The sequence below is a fragment of the Hermetia illucens genome, chromosome 2 (genome assembly GCF_905115235.1).
Source record: "Hermetia illucens chromosome 2, iHerIll2.2.curated.20191125, whole genome shotgun sequence".
In the NCBI taxonomy this organism is placed as follows: Eukaryota; Metazoa; Arthropoda; class Insecta; order Diptera; family Stratiomyidae; genus Hermetia; species Hermetia illucens.
Window position 1 is genome coordinate 169,755,430 of NC_051850.1, and position 21,871 is coordinate 169,777,300.

Below are 21,871 nucleotides of genomic sequence, written 5' to 3' on the forward strand. Positions count from 1 at the left end.
TGATCTCCGTTGAGAAGTTCACCCTTCTGTGTTTTATAAATTTCTATTCATTCGGCCACGTCTAATTTGCTCATACCATTTATGCAGTTCGCCAACCTTGCGTTCTCCTTGGAAACCTTGTGTTTATTTAGGATGATATGCTCCGTTGCCTTTGAGCTGAAGGCCGTCAATTCTGGTTTCTTTAAGTGTTCCCTAAAACGTATTTCGACGTTTCTTCTGGTTTGTTTGATGTATACTTTCCTGCAATCAGCGCAGGACATTTCGTATACCCCAGACTTTGCCATTTGATCGATAGGATCTTTGGTGGATCCCAGAATGGTTTTGAGTTGGTTGTTCCTGCTGCTGAAGACGACGTCCAAACCATGTCTTCCCAATCTTCTTTTTAAGGAAAGCTATTCTCCGTCTGTACTCTTGATCCGGGGTCAGCATGGTGAGTGCTTGCCTTTGGAACATTTCTTCCTTTTGCTAATCAAGCTGGAGATGATATGGCCGGAGCATCCATTCGGTCTGGCCACTTAAAAAATATGATTCGTCTCTTTCGTCACTCCCTCCGAGGAAATGGGAAAAGCCAGCATCCGATGAGTCATGTAGTTGAAACAGGCGAATTTGTGCTGATAAGCATGATCCGAAGTGCTGGGAATAGCCCGTCTGGTGTCCGTCGATTTTCTGCAGATTTCCAGGGCTATTTTCTTTTGATTCTTTTTTAAAAGCAGGTCCAAGAATGATAATTGACCTTCCTTTTCCAACTCCTGGGGTGCAATTTATTGAGGAAGTCGAGCGTTCCCTCCGCATCATATTTCTTGATGACAGTGGAGAAATTGTGCACATGCTTCCTCCAAAATCTTGGCATCCGATCCACCGAAGTTAATTTTGCTTCCAGGTTGGGCATGAAAGTATGGAATATATGGAGGAAAACTACTTCGCTTTCAGGGGCGAGTATTATAAACAGGTAAAAGGAGTCCCAATGAGGACCCCGCTTTCTCCGTTCATCAGCGAAATATTCATGCCAACCTGGAAGCAAAGTTAATTTTGGTGGATTGGATGCCAAGATTTTGGTGAAAGAACGCTTGACTTCCTCAATAATTCTTATAATTGTCGCTGTAGGTTTTATTTTAATTCTTTGCAAGTATTAGAAGATGGTGAGAGAGGTAGAGAAGAAGCTCAACGGCTGTCAGAGGCATCAACAAAAATGTTTAGGGGTACATCTTGTAGAGGAAATGCCAAGAGTGTAGCGTTAGCCGGTTGTTATCGGGATTTATCAAACGTGCGGACAGCCTCTTCAGACCACACAATCTCTCGTGTGTCCTTTGTTTTGGGGCCAGACAAGTACGCGTTCAAAACGGACTGGTGTTGGGCAGGACGCTTGTGATTGCTTGCACCTTCTTTGGGTCGGGCTGTATTCTGTCAGGGTAAATGAAGTGTCCAAGGAATCTCAACTGTGTCTGGGGAAACTTGCATTTATCAACGTTTAGGACTAAACCGGCCTCAAGGAGACGTTGAAAAATGCACTCGAGATGGGCTAAAAGCACAGACTCTGAGGAAGAAGCGACCAAAACATCACATCGAAATATACGAAACAGAAGCTGCGGTTTCGTAGACCGAGTGAATGAACCTTTGAAGGATTTGCGTCGCATTGCACAACCCGAAAGTCATCCGTGTGAACTTGAAGAGTCCAAAGGGTGTGCATATTGCCGTCTCTGGAACGTCTTCTGGAGCTATAGGGACTTGGTGATACGCCTTGGTTAAATCCAAGGTCGAAAAGATGCGGCAGTTTGGGCCTACTCCGCCACGGAGAACACCGATGGTGGCATCTATCAGTCAGTCAGTTGTTAACCCCGCTGTGCCACAATGACAGTCTAACGATCGGCGTGAGTGTATTCCACTTTGTCATTCAATTTGAAGTCCATGACTGGCTTATCGCTAACGGAAGTTATTAGTAACTGCTTGAATTCCTCTAATGGAACGCTCTAGATGCGCATACTTTCTTTTTTAGCGCTTGTGAACTCGTTTCTGCCTGCCTAGGAGGGCAGATTTTGACCCACGCGACAGTATTTCAGAGCTACTTGTATGAACTTCATTTGCCCTGACTGATTAGTCCTTTGCATTTACTGCTTTCTGCAAAATGAATGCTGGCCCTATTTTTCATTTGTTTGCATAATAGTCATTAAAGTCTTTTGTTGTCATTTGTGGTAAAATGACATTGCGTCACCACATTTGTGACACACCGATTTCTTGCTTAATTTCTCCGTTGCTCTGTTAAGTGACATTACACCTTTATTTCGGAAGCCCTCAAATCAATTTTCACCCTTATCAAACTCAATTAACAGATTTTTGTGATTGGTTTCAATCGTCGATATTGACTTTCCATGTCTTGGGGAGTTCTTTAGTATTCTGGGATATTCGGTCCAGTTATATCAGTATGACCCCACATTGGGCGCCATACCGATAAAACGTCATGTAGAGTGTCATGTTGTTGTGGCTGGAAAGAATCGTCCAAAACGCGCATTTTTGACGCTCTGTCTAGTCATAGGTCAGCTTTCTAAGTGAATTAAAGAATTTCCAAGCTACATTTTCAATGTTTTTTTTTCAGCTCTTCTCCTTGAGTTATTCCATTATCGGATTAGAGCTACTCAGAATCTAATTTCAGCCCAGAACCGCTAAAACTGTTCCATAACAATCAAAACAATGTTAAAACGTAATTGACTGGTGATTGACCCCCGTTCTGCTCCCCATGATCCGGGGCTCATATATTTTCCCAATTTCCTCGTGGTCTACTCGCTACCTCACTAACGATACTTATCCATGCTATGTGCCGAGAGCCTAACAAAAGACCCGGCTCCAAAACACTCGTCAAAAAGTGAATTCCATGAAAGACAATGAACACAAATGGGAGGCTTACCTATGATTTCACGCTCAACTGTGTCTTCCACCTGCCTAGCTGTGCACATGTGATTAGAACCTTTTTGTTATGTCGTCAGCTGGAATAGCCAATCTAATCAACGGCGGTCATAAAATGTTTCATGTTGGTCGCGTCGATAACATTGAAAACATTAGCCGGCAACAATTATAAAAACAGTTAGCTGTTAGGCGGTGCTATTGAGCCAGTATTGTCGGTTATTAGGGAGGTCAGTGGTATTTCCTTCTAAGGTGGGTGGCTGGTCGATGTGTTTGTTGTACATACGTGTGTACTCCTCAATCGGGTAAACTTATATGTATCTTTCAGCTTGACTCATTTCTGAATGGAAATATTAGTATCGTTGAACTTTTTCAGATATCTTTTATTGTACACCTTTGTGTCTCCCAGTCGAATTAGATACAACTGGGAAGTTTCCACAAATTTTATTACTTTTTTTAATTGGAAAATTATGGGAACCAGAGAACATAAAAAGCTGATTGATAATTGTAACTTACAGAGGGCAATCAACTGCGCTCTTTTGCGAGGCTCAATATGTAGTTGTCCGGAGCTAAGAGCTCAGATTTCCTCTCAGTTTCAATTGAGTCAATAGGAATCCGTCATGTTGCAAACTAGTTAACGAATGTAGCAAGGATTCTCCTCTAATTTGCTACGTCCTTTGAAGGTTCATCAATTTTTAGCCGGTAACCCTAATACCGAATTCTCTGTGTCCAACTACGAATAGAGACCAATGACTAAGCTCCACCATATTGACGAGTACCGTGGTCATCGTCACTTTACAGTTAAAACGCTTTAAATCTCTGCGCTCCACGCTGCGGAAGTTTCTTGGGCTTAGCAGATTTAATAGCTCGTTAGTGAAGCTTCCAGGTGGTTTGGTCAATGGTGACTTGCAGATTGATTGGTCCACGAGTTGCTTTTGTGAAGTTATCGATGGACGCATTTTAGACAGAAAATATTATCTCCAACATTTCGGAAAGTTTAAATTTACTGGGTTCATATGTATTATCTCATACGTCATATTAGAAGGAATCTTTCAGGCTGAAATCCTGTGGTTTTATCAGTAGAAAGTGGTGCTTCTGAAAAATTAAATCACAGGCAATAACCTTACATAAAATGAAAGACACATGGAATAAAGGAAGCTTTGTTACATGTACATGTTCCCAAGAGAACCTTATGGAGACACAGTGCGTCAACCATAATTTCCATTAATTTTGGGTGGAAAGGACCTTTTACGCTAGCTAATGGTTTCAATCACAGGACAGAGGTAATTTCATCAGACGCTGCCTCGCCTCTACCCAAAGCGGCTTCGGGGGTTGTTCGCCATGTATATATCAATTTAAAACCCCGGAAGGGTATGGAATTATATTGATGGAAACCGTCGATTTGCAACCTTGGCCGGTTTGAACCTAAACTTAGAGGAAGGAGTGATGATTTGCTCCTTATAATTGGTCCGACCTGCCATTAAGTAGATGGAGGGGTCAATACCACTCCGTTCTCAGAGAAAATAGTGTTTGTTGACTCCATGACTCCATTAGACGAACATAGAGTTATCTAGTTCTATGATGCTTTCAAGTTACCTTGTTTTCTTTGGTAATAAACTTCTCCTTCTGTAGATGCGTAAAGACTTTGTACTTGACGTCAAAGTGAGAGAACAGTCATATAATCCATTCAAATTGGTTCTGTTCAATCACAAGGGCCGAACTACCCCAAGACTTAATGTCAAGTGTCCAAGTGCAGCTCTATGAAGTGCCTCGTCGTCTGCGCCTGTACATCATTGTCGCCAGCGAGGCGGGGGGGTGGGTGGGGTGGGGTTTCCTTCCGACTCCTTTTCAACATCGTTGGCGCAATAATCAGAGTGGATCATTACCCCATACTATTTAGGGGACCCACCCACGGCACCATGTTGAGTTAGATTTTATCCATAACCACATGGTCGCGGTATCGGTCATAAATTCCTTCACCATAGAATTGTCTATCCTCTTGTAGGGGACCGGATATTTTTCGCAATATTCTCGTCTAGAAGGCCTCTGTGAGTTTGTTATTTTCCTTGCTAAAAATTTATCTGACGAAAACATGATGCCTGGCAGGATCATTGTCTTGTACAGTAGGAGCTATGGCACGCCTGCTTGAACTGAATGAAGGTTGTTTGTTCTTCCCAATATATCAATATCATAAGCATAGGGCAGTAGCTAGGAGACGTTGAAAAGACACTCACCTTAGCGTCGTGGATTATATTTTCTAGGGTAAGGCTAAAAGGGATTTACGATAGCGTGAAGTCTCGTGAGTGATCGTGGGTGCTGCTTTTATCTAACACCCTCACGGATTGGTGCTAATATATGTTTTGTAAAGTGAAAGATTGCGTCCACTATTAGCATGCTACAGGCAGTAGAAGATGCCCCATATTTTGGGGATTCTTGGATGGACTGGAGAAATGAGGTTGGTATTATACAAATTAGTTCCTGTCAAGCGGCGCAAGACTTACTCTTACAGACAATCTATAAGAAGAGAGTCAGAATGACCATAATCAGCGAGTACTATCATACTATCGAAAGCAGATTCTTCTGCTTGGCAAGGGCGTTATATGGGCGTGTGTAAATCAAGCCGACCGACACATGGTTGGTTTATATCTATACAGTTGCTATGCTTCACCAAACGCGACGATTGCAAAATAGGAGGAAATGCTTGATATGTTGGTTACCGGAGAAGGTCCTAGAGGTTCTACGGTCCTCTTTGGACACAAATGGATTTGAAAACCACACAATGGCACTGGTTTATACTGAGTGCTGGCTCAGCATTTATTCATTCTGTGGATGCAAGGCCCACCTAACACCTCTATCGCAACTGACTGGTGCGGGGTATGAGTTATACGCCAAAACTTCTCGCTTGAGTCGACAAGGACCTTTGCCCGCGATATGGGCATAGAAACCCTCTGGCGAGGCCTTGTGGCAAGAGCCACTTCAGTTGGGTCCCTTGCAGACTCGGGTCCAATCGCTCTCTACGTGAAGATGGCACTCTCCAATGGATTGTTTGGTTTCTGATGCAATAAGTGACGGGCTCTAGATTAGGGCAGCCGAACTAATAACACTGAGGCCATATTCTGCTTGGAGCTTTTACCAAGCTAGATTTGACGCTTTTCAGTTTACAGTGAGTGCCATATTGGCGAGAAGAATCATCATATTTGTTAATGCGCATTTCGTTTATAGCGACCACCAGGCAATTTTCCTACATATCTAAAATGGGACCGCCGCATGGCGGTGTGCGTTGCTTGAGTGAGGAGCTGGAAATTAGAGTTGGTCCGTAAAAACGTTTGGAGCGATTGGATTCATAGCGTTGCTATTGGAAGGCCCTGTTTCCGATGGTGAAGCTTCAGGAGTGCTGAAACGCATAATGATTGCGTGACCCGCTGCCATACCGGGGCCCTATTGGCAAGTGCTTTCTCTCACACCAGCGCATGGTACTTCAAACTAATGGTGGAACGAAGGAAGCGCGGAGTTGCAAATGTCGGCGAAAAAAAAAGAAACGCGAACCCATAGAGAAGGTATTCGTCAAGCCGATCCCAATATGGAGCTATCGTCGTGGTTTCGAAGCTTGCTCACAACATGATACATGCTATCCCGTGATAATTTTCGACTTCCCAATGCGTTTAATTCCACCAGTTCGGAATGGAAAGAAACCGGCTGGCTCAAACGATTGTCCCTGATTAGTGAACTAACCTACTTCACAGTACCCTCTTGGAAAGGATGCTTGGGTACGATATGACGGAAGAAGCTTAGCAGTACATTGCCATGGCAAGAGTGCCACAGAGCTCAGCATTGGGTCGTCCCCTTTGGAATGTGATTCTCATTGAGATTCTTTTGCTTCCGTCGATAATCGGTTTTGCGGATGTTTGGCTGTGGTTTCGTTGCAAATCAACTTGAAAATGTTGAAGTGTAAGCCAGTCAAACCATCAGAGATGACTCCGCGCCAGGCTCTTTATGTAAAAATGTGGCTCAGGACAATCGACTTTGATTTTGTGGAATAAACGACGAAGGTGGTCATGATTACGAATGATGAAAAAAAGGAATACGGTTAATATTCGGGTAAGTAACCACGTCATCGCTTTAAACTCGGTTATTGAGTACCGGGGGATGATGGTTGACGCCAAGATTAATTTCAAGAGACACTCACACTATGCCCGTTGGAAAGCGCCAAACACCAGCGCATCCTTAGCACTGACAATACCAAACACTGGAAATTAGACATACAGCCTCATATTTCTTGGAGCCAGAGTTGTTCACTGCAACACTATTCACCATTTAGTGGTACCAAAGGGGTACAACCCTTTCAGGAAAATGTCAACCTAGGCAGCGTTTACTATGGCGGAAATAGTTCTTTTGGATTTGCTAACAAACGACACGCGCTGTCTTTACGTGGGAGGCTGAATGAATTTGCTTGAAAAGGATGCACTGAGGAACTGTAAGAAGAAGAGTACTGAAAAATTGACAACCAAAATAGGATGATCCGCACGGAACATCTCATTTTCCACTCTGCCCAATTTTTCTCAGAAAGAAGCAGCTCTCTGATAGTCAAAAATTTGTCGCGCCTTAAGGGATTAGGCGAAATTTCGAAACGCGGAGCCGAAAGGAAGGTTTGTAGAGTTTAAAGGTTGGGTCACTTAAACTGCAGTAACTCTCACGGTGGCGGTTTTGCAGGGATTGGAAAAGGAGAAAGTGAGATGGTTGCGGCAGTGTTCTTCTAAGGTTTCAAGGTCCAATCATAAAAAAAGCCTGACAGAGAGAGAGTAAATTGATTTGTGCAAAATCAAGGTGAACACCTAAAGAATTGGGGATGAATGGGACGACCTCCCTAGGTGGAGTATTTTTATTTTCCCTAAGAGGTCGCACGGCCAGACTCATTTCGCATCGATGTTCTCCTTCACATGATCTGATTTTGCAAGTCCAGATTTCTTTAACTGTTGGCAAATATTTTCACTTTGATCGCGTTGTAGATTTTCTAACCAATTTTTTCAGGTTATACCCTAAAAACTCCTAATTTTACTCCACCATTTCATTTCAAGATTCTTCTATTATATATAGGCAAGACCGTCCTAAAAAGATAATCAGCATCTTCTACCCTTGTGTGGGGTAGACCTCAACCAGTCAATATCTTTTTCTCAGCAACTTCCCATCAACCTATGTTGATTCCCGCATTATGGATGTGAGTTGCCCGAATTGTCACTTTAGTTGGCGGTCCATCAAAACTTTCTGTGATACTCAGATTCCATACGTCATCACTAGACGGTGCCTTGTGTAAATCTTTACCTTGATCTGTTGTGGCTACTGCATGGACTATCCTGTGAAGTTGTACAGTAAAGGGTCAGATAAGATTTTTGGGCGATTTCAATTTATTATGATTTCTTTTAATGCTCATCATTTTCGTTACCACGCTTTCCAGATCAAAAGTACTGCTCAAGAAAAGGACATATCAAAAGATATTCCACCGGCAGTTTGAACACAGGCCACAAGAGAAATCTCTATAATGTACGCTAGATGATCTTCGACTCCCCTGAATGTACCTCGAGCATTCACTTTCGAATCCTAATTGTCGTCCTTTCGCCCGCCAACTGGTTGTATATACACCCAAGAAAAAAAACTAACCTTGTAGCCCTTTGTCTCGCATCACTGGTTACCAACATTTCTTCAGGAGCCGCAGTAGCAAACACTTTAGGTTACTTTTCTCGAATAGCATAGCGCACATTCATAACTTTCCAACATGCCGTACATAAATATTTCTCTATTGCCAGCGTTGATCCGCTAGGTGCGTTTCATTTCATTGCATGCTTTCATGCAAAACTACAAAAATTCTACAATTCTACTACAAATTTTTATTAATGTCGAATCTGGGAATAAACTTTGGATATTAAAATTGGGATGATGAGAATAGAAAATGCGACCCGGTAGTAGAAAAATAGAAAACCCTGTATACAGTCAAGTAGATTTCTCCAGCAGTTTGAAGTTAGGAAATAAAAAAAACAAAAGGATTTTTATATCGTGAAACCGCAGATACTCATAACTGCGTGTCTTCTATTTCCTGTATAACAATTTGTCCGTTTGTACGCTCCCGACACATTTCACTTACCGAAGCAGATTTCTTCTCCATTCCTGAACCATTCCTTTTGTAGCGGTCACATGGATTGTTCTAGCTTTGCCAATGGTCTTTCTGTTCTCTTTACATTATGCTAAGGTATTACGAAGAGTGGGTGTTTTTTGCAGTCACAAATTTCAAAAAGCTGGCAAGGGGTTCGTCTCTCTTTCTGATCCTGTGAGTGGATTCACTTGGATTCATCTCTCCCTCAAATAGCAGTAGACACATGCACGGGACGGCTCAAAGATAATCACCCTTTATCTGGAAAACAAGTATATATAAAACTACTGGCCTTCGTTCATGCAGTCCTTATCCAATAAAGGTGCAACTGCTGCGAAAACCAAAAGTTACTATCCTTTCCGAATACACATCTGCTCCTTGACCAAGTTCAAAGCTCTCAAACCATCAGGCAGAGCATGGCAATGACTTTCTGCAATCAAATCTAATTGAAATGGAGTCAGAGCACCAAGATCTTAATACAATCATTCCCCATGCAAAGAATTCATATAGTCAACATGTGAGCCCATAGGACCCCCTTTCAACACGAGACAATTGTTTCCATTCCCAAATTTAATCAGATTTATATCTTCTTGCGTTTCGCTTAGAAGCCCCAAACGTCACATTGAAGATACTTTTCTAAGATCCCCCAAAGATACGCTATATACCCACCACCACACCACCATCCACTTCAATGACCCAGAATGTCTTTTAAATCTGGGCAGGAATGCCGAAAGCAGATTAATACAAAAGCCGATATAGATACATAGATTTATCGATCGATTCCTGGATTTTCTTCCCAATTGATACTGTCTTAACTAATGCATCTATCTCACTTGGCCTGAGCCCCAATCAAGGTGAGCTTAACAAGATTTCTACTGATAATTACTATAAACCTGATGGCTACGTATGCCGTCGAAGGCCAGGGGGATACCATGACCAAATTTACGAATATCTAGTCACTTTAGTGCTTACAGCTAAAATCGTTTGTAACGAAATCTTGTGAAAAGATATATCTAGAATGGCTGTGTACATACTCGTAATTGCGTTACGCGTTTTTCGTGACATACGGTAAGCTAATCTGACATCTTATCCGATAAGCGTTTATGTTGACACGCTTTTGTTGAACGTTTCTGCGTAACAATGGAAACAGTTTTGTAATGTTAAGTTCCGCGCTGGTGTAGACTGGGATGTATTTATTCATGAATAGAAGGAATCTGGCTCTTTCAAGGAATCAATCATATTTTGGGGTGAGCAATTTTCTGTTATGAGGAAGGACAGGTGAGAGTGTATAGTATATGGGTTTTCGTTAGCTTATTACATCTTGTTAGGAAATCTTTTTTTTCCGGGGGACCTTCTTTGCCAGTAGTCCAGCAAATACACCATATACAAACGTATGTGCAAAAATCGATTTCAATTAACAGATTATGATGAGTTTGTTGATTTGTTAGCAAACTTTCACTAAAGTTACTCTTGATTATTCTTTTTTCCAGGGTGGTAGTGGTTACAACTTGAAAAGCGCTCATAAGTAAATGTGTGGAGATGGGCAGGTTCCAGAAGAAGGAATGCCGGTCTTTTCTGGTCAGTAGATAGGTAGGTATCGCTGGCCGCTTCAAGGAGCCCAATTAGCGCTGTAGTGCACCATTTTGATGCAACAAACTCCTAAGACCGTGACTGCTGTTGTGAGGATAAGGAGGCAGTGTCCTGCCGGCTCAGATTTTCAGAGCCAGTCTTTGGCATTCACGAAGGAAAGCAGCTTTCCTACACAGCAGCTAGTCTTTGAGAATGGTTTATCTAGTGTTCGTAGCCTGAATCTAGCTAGAGCTGGGAAAATGCAAAATAAGTGTCTAAGAGTTTTTCTTCTTCTCGGTAGCTTCGGCACTGCGAATTGTAGGGTGTGCCCGGTCTGACGCCAAAATCCAGTGCCAGTTTCCCGTGCAGACCACCGTAATCTTGTATACATTTGCGCACGTCGGTGTTATAAGTGGCTCTAATCCTCCTTGACTTGGCACAGGTGGTGAGTCTTCGCCATTTGCAGTCTGTCACAGTCAAATAATGCCAGTAGTCTTTGCAGTTACCAGCAGGACACAACCGGTTCAAAATAAGGACCTGCCAAGAGTAGAGCCCGATTGGCCAGTCCGTCAGCCCGCTCATTCTCTTCCATGTTCCTATGATCGGGAACCAGACGAGATTGACCTTGAGCGTGCCACCTAGTCTGCTCGGTACTTTCGTGCACTGCCGCACCAACCTGAAGGACTACTTAGTATAAGGCCTTAATGGCCGCTTGGCTGCCGGTCAGATTGGCTGTGTTAAGCTTGGCGCTTCTAACATGCCCCAGCCTACGACAGGCTTCCAGTATTGCCAGTACTTCCGCTTGGAATAAAATTGCAAAACCTAGGAGACCATACGTGTGTATTCAAGAAAACCGCACCGACTCCACAGACCATTTTTGATCCGTCGGTTCTACTCATCGATGACAAAATTTTCAAATATACCACAAAGTTAGGCAAATTCAACCTGACAGATTAGTAGCAGTAAATTGCAACTCTATCTTTATCTACCAGCAGCAGGTAATGTTGACCTATACGTTTGGAATTCCAAAAGAAATTGAATGCTAGACTCTTCCTTCACACTCCCTTTTTAAGGTTTTGTATAAACACAAAACCTTATTAAAATCGGTTTACTGTCTGTCTGTTTGTCTTTTTGTTTTTTTTTTTTTGTTGAGGAGGTGGAAATCTTCAAAAAGACACTGGTCTGGACACACCAGTGTGTGGGATTTTTATCCACTAAAACCACCCCCGTTTCTCTCCCTGCCCGCGGAACCACCATAAGGTATTACATGACGGGGCGGAGTCAGCTCACTCTAGCTTTGTCACCTTTCTTCTATACGCGGCGCACGTGACCGCGTTTTTCTCCTCTCCTCTGCTTTTCGCAGTTTATTGTGGATAGATGCGATCATGGAGTTTAACGCATTCCAATTCTCTTGATGTGCTAGCATTTTCGGCACCAGATTTTCTGGTACCAGCACCTCCCCTAGAGTCTCCTCTAGATTCCGCCTTTCTTCCACAAATCTCGGACTGTGGAAGAATACATGCTCTGGGTCCTCTGGGACTCCATTGCAATTTGGACAATCGGGTGAGGTCTCCAATTTAAACCTGTGAAGGTGTTAGAGATATCCTCCGTGCGCCGTTAGAAACTGGGTGAGATTATAATTAATCTCACCGTGTCGTCTCTCCAACCACTCCTTGATGGCAGGAATGAGCCGGTGCGTCCACCGGCCCTTTCCCGAGCGTTCCCACCGCTCTTGCCATCTATTTATGGATCTCTCCCTTTCAGTCTTCTCCGTCTGCGATGAGGAAGAGGTTGGCTTTGCATTGTATATGTTCGCCATCTCATCTGCCAAAATGTCAATCGGCATCATTCCAGAGATGACGAATGCTGCATCATCTGAGACAGTCCCGAAGGCAGAGCATACCCTCAGGGCTGTCCTCCTGTAGATTGAACTCAGTTTGGTAGCGTTCCCTGACATCCACAACGCCTCCCTCCAAACCGGGGTTGCATAGAGCATAATCGAGGTCACCACCCTGGCTATAAGTAATCTAGAGGTATGCCGTGGCCCTCCAACGTTCGGCATCATCCTTGCCAGGGCTATACTTGCAGTGGATGATTTGTCGCAAACATATCGCACATGTTGCTAAGCTTCCTGTCTATCACCACCCCCAAGTATTTGATGGTCGGCTTGGAAGTGATGATATCATTACCGATTCTAATACAGGCGTAATTTCTCTTCCGGCGCTTAGTGATGAGGATCGCTTCCGGTTTTTCCTCCGCAAGTGTCAGACCAGAGCTCTTTAGCCAACTTTTAACAGCACCGATTGCCTCACTTGAGTATACCTCAGCATCTTTGAGATGCTTTGCGACAACAACTAGCGCTATGTCGTCAACGTAACCCACCACTGTGGCTTCCCCCTGAAGGGGAAGATTAAATACATCGTTGTACATGATGTTCGACAGTAGTGGGCCTAATACGGAGCCCTGCGGGACACCCGCGGAAAAAACGTACTCCTGGGGTCCGTCATCGGTGTCATACTAGGGCCTCCTTTCAATTAAATAACTATCGACGATAGCAGCGAGATAGGCAGGAATATCAACCTTCGCTAAAGATTTCCGCATTAGATTCTAATTGGCCGAATTGAATGGATTTTTCACATCCAGGGTTACTACCACGCAATATTTGCTGGTACTACCCTTTCCGTGAATTGCATCTTCGGCCAAGCCAGTAACCAATTTGATGGTATCAATGGTTGATCTGGCTTTACGGAACCCATACTGCCTTTCTGAAAGGCTGGCGTGGCTCTCAACCACCGGGAGTAATCTATATGTCAGTCTGTCTGTTCGTCTGTCTGTCTGTCTGTTCGTCTGTCTGTCTGTCTGTCCGTCACACGCATTTTTCTCGGAGGCGGTTATAGCGATTGACACCAAATTTGGTAGAAAGGTGGGAACTGTGAACGCTCACGTATACAGTGAATTACATCCTTTTACGTCGAATTTAAGGGGGGGTCGCCATATATGCAAAAGGGGGGGTGTACATTTTTTTTTCATCAAATATAGTCATGTGGGGTATCAAATTAAAGGTCTCGATTAGTACTTTTCAAAGCCGATCTTAGTTTTGACATTCGTTGGAAGGGTGGGGAGCGCAGGGGGTTCAAAGTGATCACTTCTTTAAGGGGGCCATTCTGCGAAACTACCAAACCGAAAAATCTGAAAAAAATCAGGAGGCTGCCACTATATGGTGCCTGGACTCCGAAATACCCTCTATGCCGATATCTGTTTAAATAAAGTTAATAATAGTATATTACTACAATTTTTGTAATTGGTTAGAAACCCCCCTTAAGTTCATTTTAGTACCATGAAAGTGCAGTGATATAGGCTATAATAAAGAGCATGATCTTACCAAGTTTGGTGGAAATCGCACTATTACTAACAAAGTTATAATACCTCAAATTTGTTGCTTCTTTGAAAATTCAAGACTATGAATGTCAATATCACTCGAAAGTGAATACTCTCAAATAAGAAAGTGGAAAGTGTTCCCTCAAAACAGCCATCGATGCTATTAAAGTGTGTGCTGTTGCACCGTCTTGTTGGAACCAAGTGTCCCCCAAATCCAAATTTTCTAGCCGTGGGAAAAAAAAATTCTGTAGCCTGTAACTTCATTTTCCTCAAAAAACCAGGGACCAATAATTCCAGCTGAGGAAATTGCACACCACACTGTGACTTTGGGTGAATGCAAAGGCTTTTGATGCAATTCACGAGGGTTGGTGTCAGCCCAGTAGCGCATGTTTTGTTTGTTAACCGACCCACACAAATGAAAATGGGCTTCATCGCTAAAAAAACAATAGCATCCTCGGGAACGACATCAAGAAAAAGCTCACACGCGTTCATCCGAGAATTGAAGTCACGTTCTGAAAGTTCCTGCACTATCGCCATCTTATAGGGATGAAAATGAAGATCATCACGAAGAATTCTTCTCACAGAACGATCGGATAGTCCAAGGGGAGATGCGTGTTTGCGCGCAGAATGCCGTGGCGATCGCAACATTGACGCTCTCACTGCTTCAATGTTCTCAGGTGATCTAACGGGCCGAGGGACTCCAGTTCTTCCTTTTGTCGCACTTGCAGTTTGTCTGAATGTAGTGACCCATGTAACAATTGATTTGCGGTCTGGGACGGGAGCCAACGGGGCTAAATTAAAGCGATTCCGAAATGCACGCTGTATTGCAATAACCGAACATCCGCTTAAAAAGTAAACCTCAACGGCAAAGGCACGCTCCTCACTATTCCAACGCATGATGGCGACTGAACCGTGTCGGGACAAAACTTTACAGTATCCTCTCTTGAAGGAGACCACTAGCGCTCCGCTATGACATCAGCTGAGTGGCGCGCATTTTAAAAAAGGAAGTTATGCTGCCGCACCCTGTATATGGATATATAACGTGCCACGTACTAAGAAATACACAAAACCTTTCGTACCTGAAGCGTCCAGCTTCCGGTTTCCCGACTTGTTTTATGATACCATGGATAATTTCTCCCTGTGAAGACTGGCTGTCAGTTACGCCTAAATAGTATGTATTTTACCGGCGGCTGTAACGTAGATGGAACGCATTTGGTCTGTCCGTTTTGACTGTTCAGCTTCCAACTGCCCAGATATGTTTGTTTAGGATGTGAGCGAGGATTTCATGTTTGTTTAGGCTGTGAGCGAGAATTTTATGGCCATCTTTATCGCTTACGAACACTACTGATTAATTCTGCCGCACAAAATTATCTCAAATTTGCAAATCAACGCCTTTCACGTTCAGAGTTGAACTAATGATCTTTTGGCTTGCCAGTACGTGGATGGTGCATTCAGTTCAATTGGGAGACGAGTGCATTGTGGGTTCTTTCGGGGTAACCGGTAGGCCGACCTGTATGTGGATGGCGGGATTAAAATGCACCGGTAAGAAAATATGTCCCCTGTGCAAACACTGAGGTAAACTCCCTATAATATAAATTTCAATTACTTTATTAACGCTGCCAGGACAGTCCATAAAGTTGCAATGAGGCTAAGGTCGGGTGACCTAGTTAGTAGCGCTATTGTCTTTACTTATTCGATTTGGAGCCACAATTTCTTGCTTATTTTATAGGGGGAAACAGTTCAGATGCGGTATCAAGTAACTTACCAGTATTCAAAAATAAAAAATTACTAATGGCTTCGTCCACGGCAGAGGCAACTCTTCAGACGCTGCCTCACCTCTGCCCTGGGGGCAGCATGACCGAAAGTGGCAACAGGTGGAAACACGCTCCTTTATATCATCGCAAAAACACTTCAAGGTTGCGAATTATATTGAACTAAACCGCCAGTTGTTTTAGTCTAAGCTAGACTAAAGCTAAGTCCACCTTTACATGATGGTGGACGGGACCAAATGGGGAACAACTTACGCTTAGTTTTTGGTCCACGGATCCACAGCTTAGACTAAAACAATGGCGGTTTAGTTCAATATAATTCCCAACCTTGTCGTGTTTTTGCTATAATATAATGGAGCGTTCTTCCATCTGTTGCCACTTTCGGTCACCCTGCAGGCAGGGAGGAGGTGAGGCAGCCTGAAGAGTTGCCTCAGCCCTGGACGAAACCTTTAGTAATTTTTGGTTTTTTGATTTTTGAATGCTTGGATGCTATGCCTCAAACTAGAGACCTGTGGACCAAAAAACGTGGGAGTAAGTTGCTTTCCATTTGGTCCGGTTCACCATCATGTGGATGTGGACTTCTGTTACTTTAAGGATTCATTAAGGGTTTGACGAAGGCGAGCGTTGATTTGTCATATGCCGAAAACGACGATGAAATGGTCATCGAATCTCAGCTCAAACTTCGTTTTAGAAATGATTGGTCCCCTTTTAAATAAAGACTGTGGTTCACCTTCCATAACTATAACTATAACTTCCTCATATTTTCCTCTTCTTGCACCTCAAATTGGGTTCATCTGTATTGCACCAGTATTTGCCAAATCAAATTTTTCGGTTGTACCAAATTACTTAATGTTTTCTCCATTAATCCATTAATTTCAGATCTGGAAACAATTTGTACCTGAATTATCTGAGACTTCATTGCATTTTCGACAGGCAAGCGACATATCCAATTTAATTTTGAAGAGGCATTTGAGGCACCTACCATACTCACTAGAAAACTGGAATAGGTTATAACTATATAATAGATCATCCTGCCATCTTTGAATGGAGAGCATCAGCCTATAGGAGGAGGGTTCCGTTGTTGATGCCATCTACATACAGACCCCACCTTTTTGACACTCTATAAACCGAGTAGTTGGGTTTTGTTTCATTCAGTATTATTTTCACCAGATTTAATTGGAATCATTTTCGCATGACGTGCGACAGCGAATGACATCTCTCCATGTAACAAGGCTCCAAAATAATTGGACAGGTTTTCTCAGGCACCGTGGATTTCTCGGATGCATGACTAGAATAGTGTCCTGCAGCAGCGTCCATTGGAAACACTACTTGTATCTATCATGATTATTGGAGTTTTCTTGTCTACAAATTGCCGACAACAATAACAGCGACTTTCACTAAGGACTACTAACAAAGCCTTCATTTGCCATTTTCGGGCAAACAAATTACATGTCAGCGGTTGATCTGGATCTACGGAGCATACTGCAGATTTGATAGGCCTGTTAGACCTTAAACAAAAAGAGTCTCCTACAAGCCATATGCGTACCCAGGAAGAGGCCTCGCCTGGACGTTCACAAACTTTAGGTTCTCTCATCCTAGGGACATTCTCCAAATAATGGCCTGAGGATGCCATGGATGGGAGGGCACCTCAGGGGCCGCGCCTCATTGAAAATCTGAGGCCGTTTTTTTTATTTTTCAGGTTTAGCTCACGTTCCAGTTTATTTCGTTAGGCCGTCGCAAATTCCCTTGTTGGTTGAGTTATTTTTAAATCCGGTGCGGACCCACGCATCGGTATCAAACCGCTCACAGTACCCTTCCCCCGCATTTCCGAGCCTGACTAGTAGAGAGGCGTAGTATTTGCGAACAGGCTATCAAGTCACTAGCCAATATTTTTTAGATTTTGGAATTGCTCTTCCCTCTAGGTCGTCTACGGCCACTCAGGATTATCGTTTGATCACCCTATTTTTCATTAGTTTCATTATAATCCTGCTTGCATAATTCAATAAAAATCTCCTCCGGCATGTACGTTTTGAGCAAACTCATAAATTTATTTTCTGTGTTATTCGGCCTTTTACCCTGCACTAAGCTTTGTTTTCTCCAAAAAGACATATAGGAGGAGCAAATCGAGTTTTCAGGCGACACGAAAAGTCAATGCTTATGCGCGGGTTTGGTACCTGCTAGCTAAAGGAGGCGTGTCTCGATGAAGCCTAAATGATTTTCTTTTGTATTTTTCCCCATCCCATCCATCGCATACGCACACTAATATCACAGTAAATGCTTAAAAAAAAAGGTGATTGAGGAACGTCAAACATGCTTTATGCTTTTCTTCCACCATACACATTCAAGCAATGCATCGGGAGACCAATCTCCAATATTCAATCTTCTTGGTTGTCTCCTATTGTAAGGAAACTGGTCTCTGGTTACTGTCATGTTCAGACGTCTCTAGAAGGAGTCTCTATTCTCCATTACTGAAGAAATAAACCTTAGGTAATTTTCTCCCGAAGATTAGGACATTATATTTACGTAAACAGATCACGCGACACCGTAGCAGCTCTATAGGCATTGTTAGCAGCAGAATTCCTTATAGGAATTGAGGTTTTCGTGGGGTTGTTGACAGGCCTTTTGATCCGATTGATATTAATTACTAAAATCTGCAGCCCTCATCTGGCCTGGTGTCGTTCACAAAGAACGTCACTTGTGGACCGCCACTTCATCCAAGTTGACCTATTGTGTAAAGTAATTTCATAACGCAGTTCTCCATTGGCTGATAGTATTGGCCCGAGATATTTAAATCGCGCAGTTCTTGGCAAGCCACTGACAGTGATAAAGCCTGTTTTATGAATATTGGTCGTCAAAAATTTAGTTTTATTCAGATTCAATCTGAGATCGTGTTGTATGAGGTGTTGCAAGTTTCTTGAGATTATTTTTGCTATGAGACGCCAGGAAAACAACATCTGCATAAAGCAGTATGTAGGAGGCTGGACGTTGTATGTCCCGTGTAAAAGTGCCCATAACAGGAACAAAAAGGAGTGGTGGGAGGGCACTTCCTTGATGAACACCAAGGGACACAAAATGATTTCGATACACCTGCCATACTTCGAATTTTACTTTCCAGATTGTGCTAGAAGAATTGAACCTAATGCATGAGTTCTTCTGGTACTAGTTGTTGTCGTAGAGCATTCCAGATGAGTTCGTGTGGCATGCAGTCAAACGCTTTTTCCCGATCCAGGAATGTAATGTAAAGAGGGCGATGTTTCTCCATGACAAACCCGGCTTAATTCCCAGTTGTTTGAACGATTTCGCGAATATGGTTGTCAAAAATGCCTTCAAAAGTCATCATGGTATGGGAAAATTTTTGCCGAGGGAGGCGATAAAACCTGCCGAGAGACAGTCAGGCATGTATGCTGACCGCACCAGTCAGATGAATATTCTCACTAGTGGTGAAAAAATTACAGAAGACCGCCGCTTTGGAAAATTGCAGCGTAAGTTGGAATATTATATTTGGGATGGTTTGGTTTGCTGTCAAGTGACAAAGTGGGTCCCTCGCGTTTTGATAGATAATCAGAAAACAAACCGTCTTGTCAACTGTGAAAGACTTTTGGTATCATTTCGAATAGAGGAAAATAATTTTTGAACCACGTTGTCACCTGTAATTGGGGCGCATCATTACACCGCGGGGTCCAAACAAGCAAGCATAGAGTGGGAAAAATCTGGAGAAGCAGTACTGCCGAATGCATATACCTGCATGGAAAACTCTTGCTACGATTTTGAGGAATTGTAGGGGCATATTTCTCGTTTGATTTTTCACCGGGTCGGGTACATTCGGGTACAATGCCTCTTACTACTGCCAAGTTCGAGTTGAAAGGAAACTGGTCGCATCGGCGAAAATTCATCAGAAAACATTGTTACATCTGCCGTTCAGTCCTGATCTGATCCCCTTTGATTACTACATGTTTTGCGCTAAGAAGGCTCAAAGAGCCTTTTGATATATTGTATGTTGAAACCTACGTGGGCAATATGTTACAGATACGACCAAATTATTTCAGCTTTTCTGTAAAACAAAATCTCATGAAAATGCGGGGTGGGGCTATTTCCCTGTTTCCAGTTTCCCGACTTGCTTTGATGTAAAAATAAAGAAATTTTCGATTCGTGAGAGAAGGGAGAGAAATGTGTCAAAAAACATGAGATTATGTAGAACAATGAGGTACATTTAAAATTCTATTTGTTTTTCTATAGCAAAAGTCATTTTTCTATTTAATCCGCCCTCGCGTAAATGACCATCCAGGGTCTATTTCCCTGACGACTTGGACTATTATTTTCAATACCACGGTTGCTTTACTGTAGCAACGACATTAAATGGACAGGATAGGCCGCATCTTCGGAATCGCGTCCCTTAGCAGATGTAGCTTTCTCGAGCCGTTTAGCGCTGCTCTGATGTTTAGAACAGGATTGATGGGGAGGCGTAGATTCTCCCCGTAAACCATCTCTGCTGGGCTGGCCGCGAACTCCTCTCGCTAGGCTGTATGGAGGCCGGGGAGGACGAAAGTCAAGGACCGCAACCACGGTGGATCGTCGCAGGCCATTGCGACCTTCAGCGTCCGGTGACAACGTTCCAGCATACCATTGGATTGTTGATGGTATGCAGCAGTCCTATGCCGTTTAAAGCCAAGGAGCTTTCCTAGCTCCTCGAAAAAAGTAGATGCGAATTGCTTTCCCTGGTCCGTGATGATGTCGGCTGGAACACCAAAGCACGGAATCCATCCTCGACAGGTGGCTTCGGCACATTATTGCGTCGTAATGTCAGACATTGGTATTGCTTCAGGCCACCGCGTAAACCACGCGAATCTCGCAAATGGCGGATGATGTCGAGATGGATGGTGTAAAAGCACTTGGTTGACCGAGGGAACATACCTACTTCTTTTCGAACGTGCTTGTTGATCTTGCACTTCTGTTTGGCCCAAGAATTTACGTCCTTGTCCACGGTCGGCCAGAAATATTTTTCGGTGACTAACCGGTTCGTCGTCCTGATGCCTAGGTGCGTAAGATCGTGAATCGCGTAGAATACTTCCCTGCGAAAATCGGCCAGAATGAATGGCCTGGGTCCCTTATTTGAGGTCTCGCAGAGTAAGAAAGAGTTTAAGCCAAAAATAGGAAACTCCTTGAATTTATATTTGGAATTTACCCTCAGGCTTTGAAGCTCTGCGTCGTCTTTTTGTGTCTCGGTGATTGCCGTATAATCGACCACGGTGGGGAGTGTGACCTCTGAAATTCGAGACAAAGCATCTGCAACAACACATTTTGGATATCAGAAGTAAACTGGTTGATATAACTCAAGTGCTTAAGTTGGCGAGGGGACGCTTTGTCGGGTTTTTGTTTGAGCGCGAATGTAAAGAGCTGGTTCGTGGTTCGTGAAGATAGTGAACGACCTACCCTCGAAGGAGAAACGGAAATATTTTTTAGCAAGGTACGCGGCAAGTAGTTTACAATCGTAGGCTCTGTAGTTGCGTTGAGCTGGGTTGAGCTGTTTTGAAAAGAAGTCAACGGTTGCTAGATTTGATTCACCTGTTGGTATCTGAGACATAGACTGGCACAGCTAGGGGAGCATCTGGCTGAGAAAATGCCAGCCGTGTTGCCTCAACTGTCTCCACGCAACCTCGCGGAAGTCTTTAGTTTTGGGTCCAGACAAGTAGGCGTTCAGGATCGCTTGACGATGAACGGCCCTGGGCAAGAAACGACGATCGAAATTTAGCATGCCCAAGAACCTTTGCAGATCCTTCACCATGGTTGGTAGTGGGAAACTCTTAATCGCGTCAATCTTGTATGGATCAGGTTGGATACCGTCGGGGGTAACTAAGTGGTCGAGAAATATCATCTGCTTCTGTAAAAATCTGCATTTTTCAACGTTTAGGACAAGTCCGGTCTCAAGGACACACTGAAAAATGCACTCGAAATGCTCTAAGTGCTCAGATTTGTCTTCGAGAGCTACAGGGATTTGATGGCACGCCTTGGCTAGATTCAAAGTCGTAAAATCACGGCAATTCGTTAATCAGTGCGCGAAATCATGCATGAGTGGTATGAGATGACATGGGATTGGGGCGAAGAAAAATGTCAGAGAGGT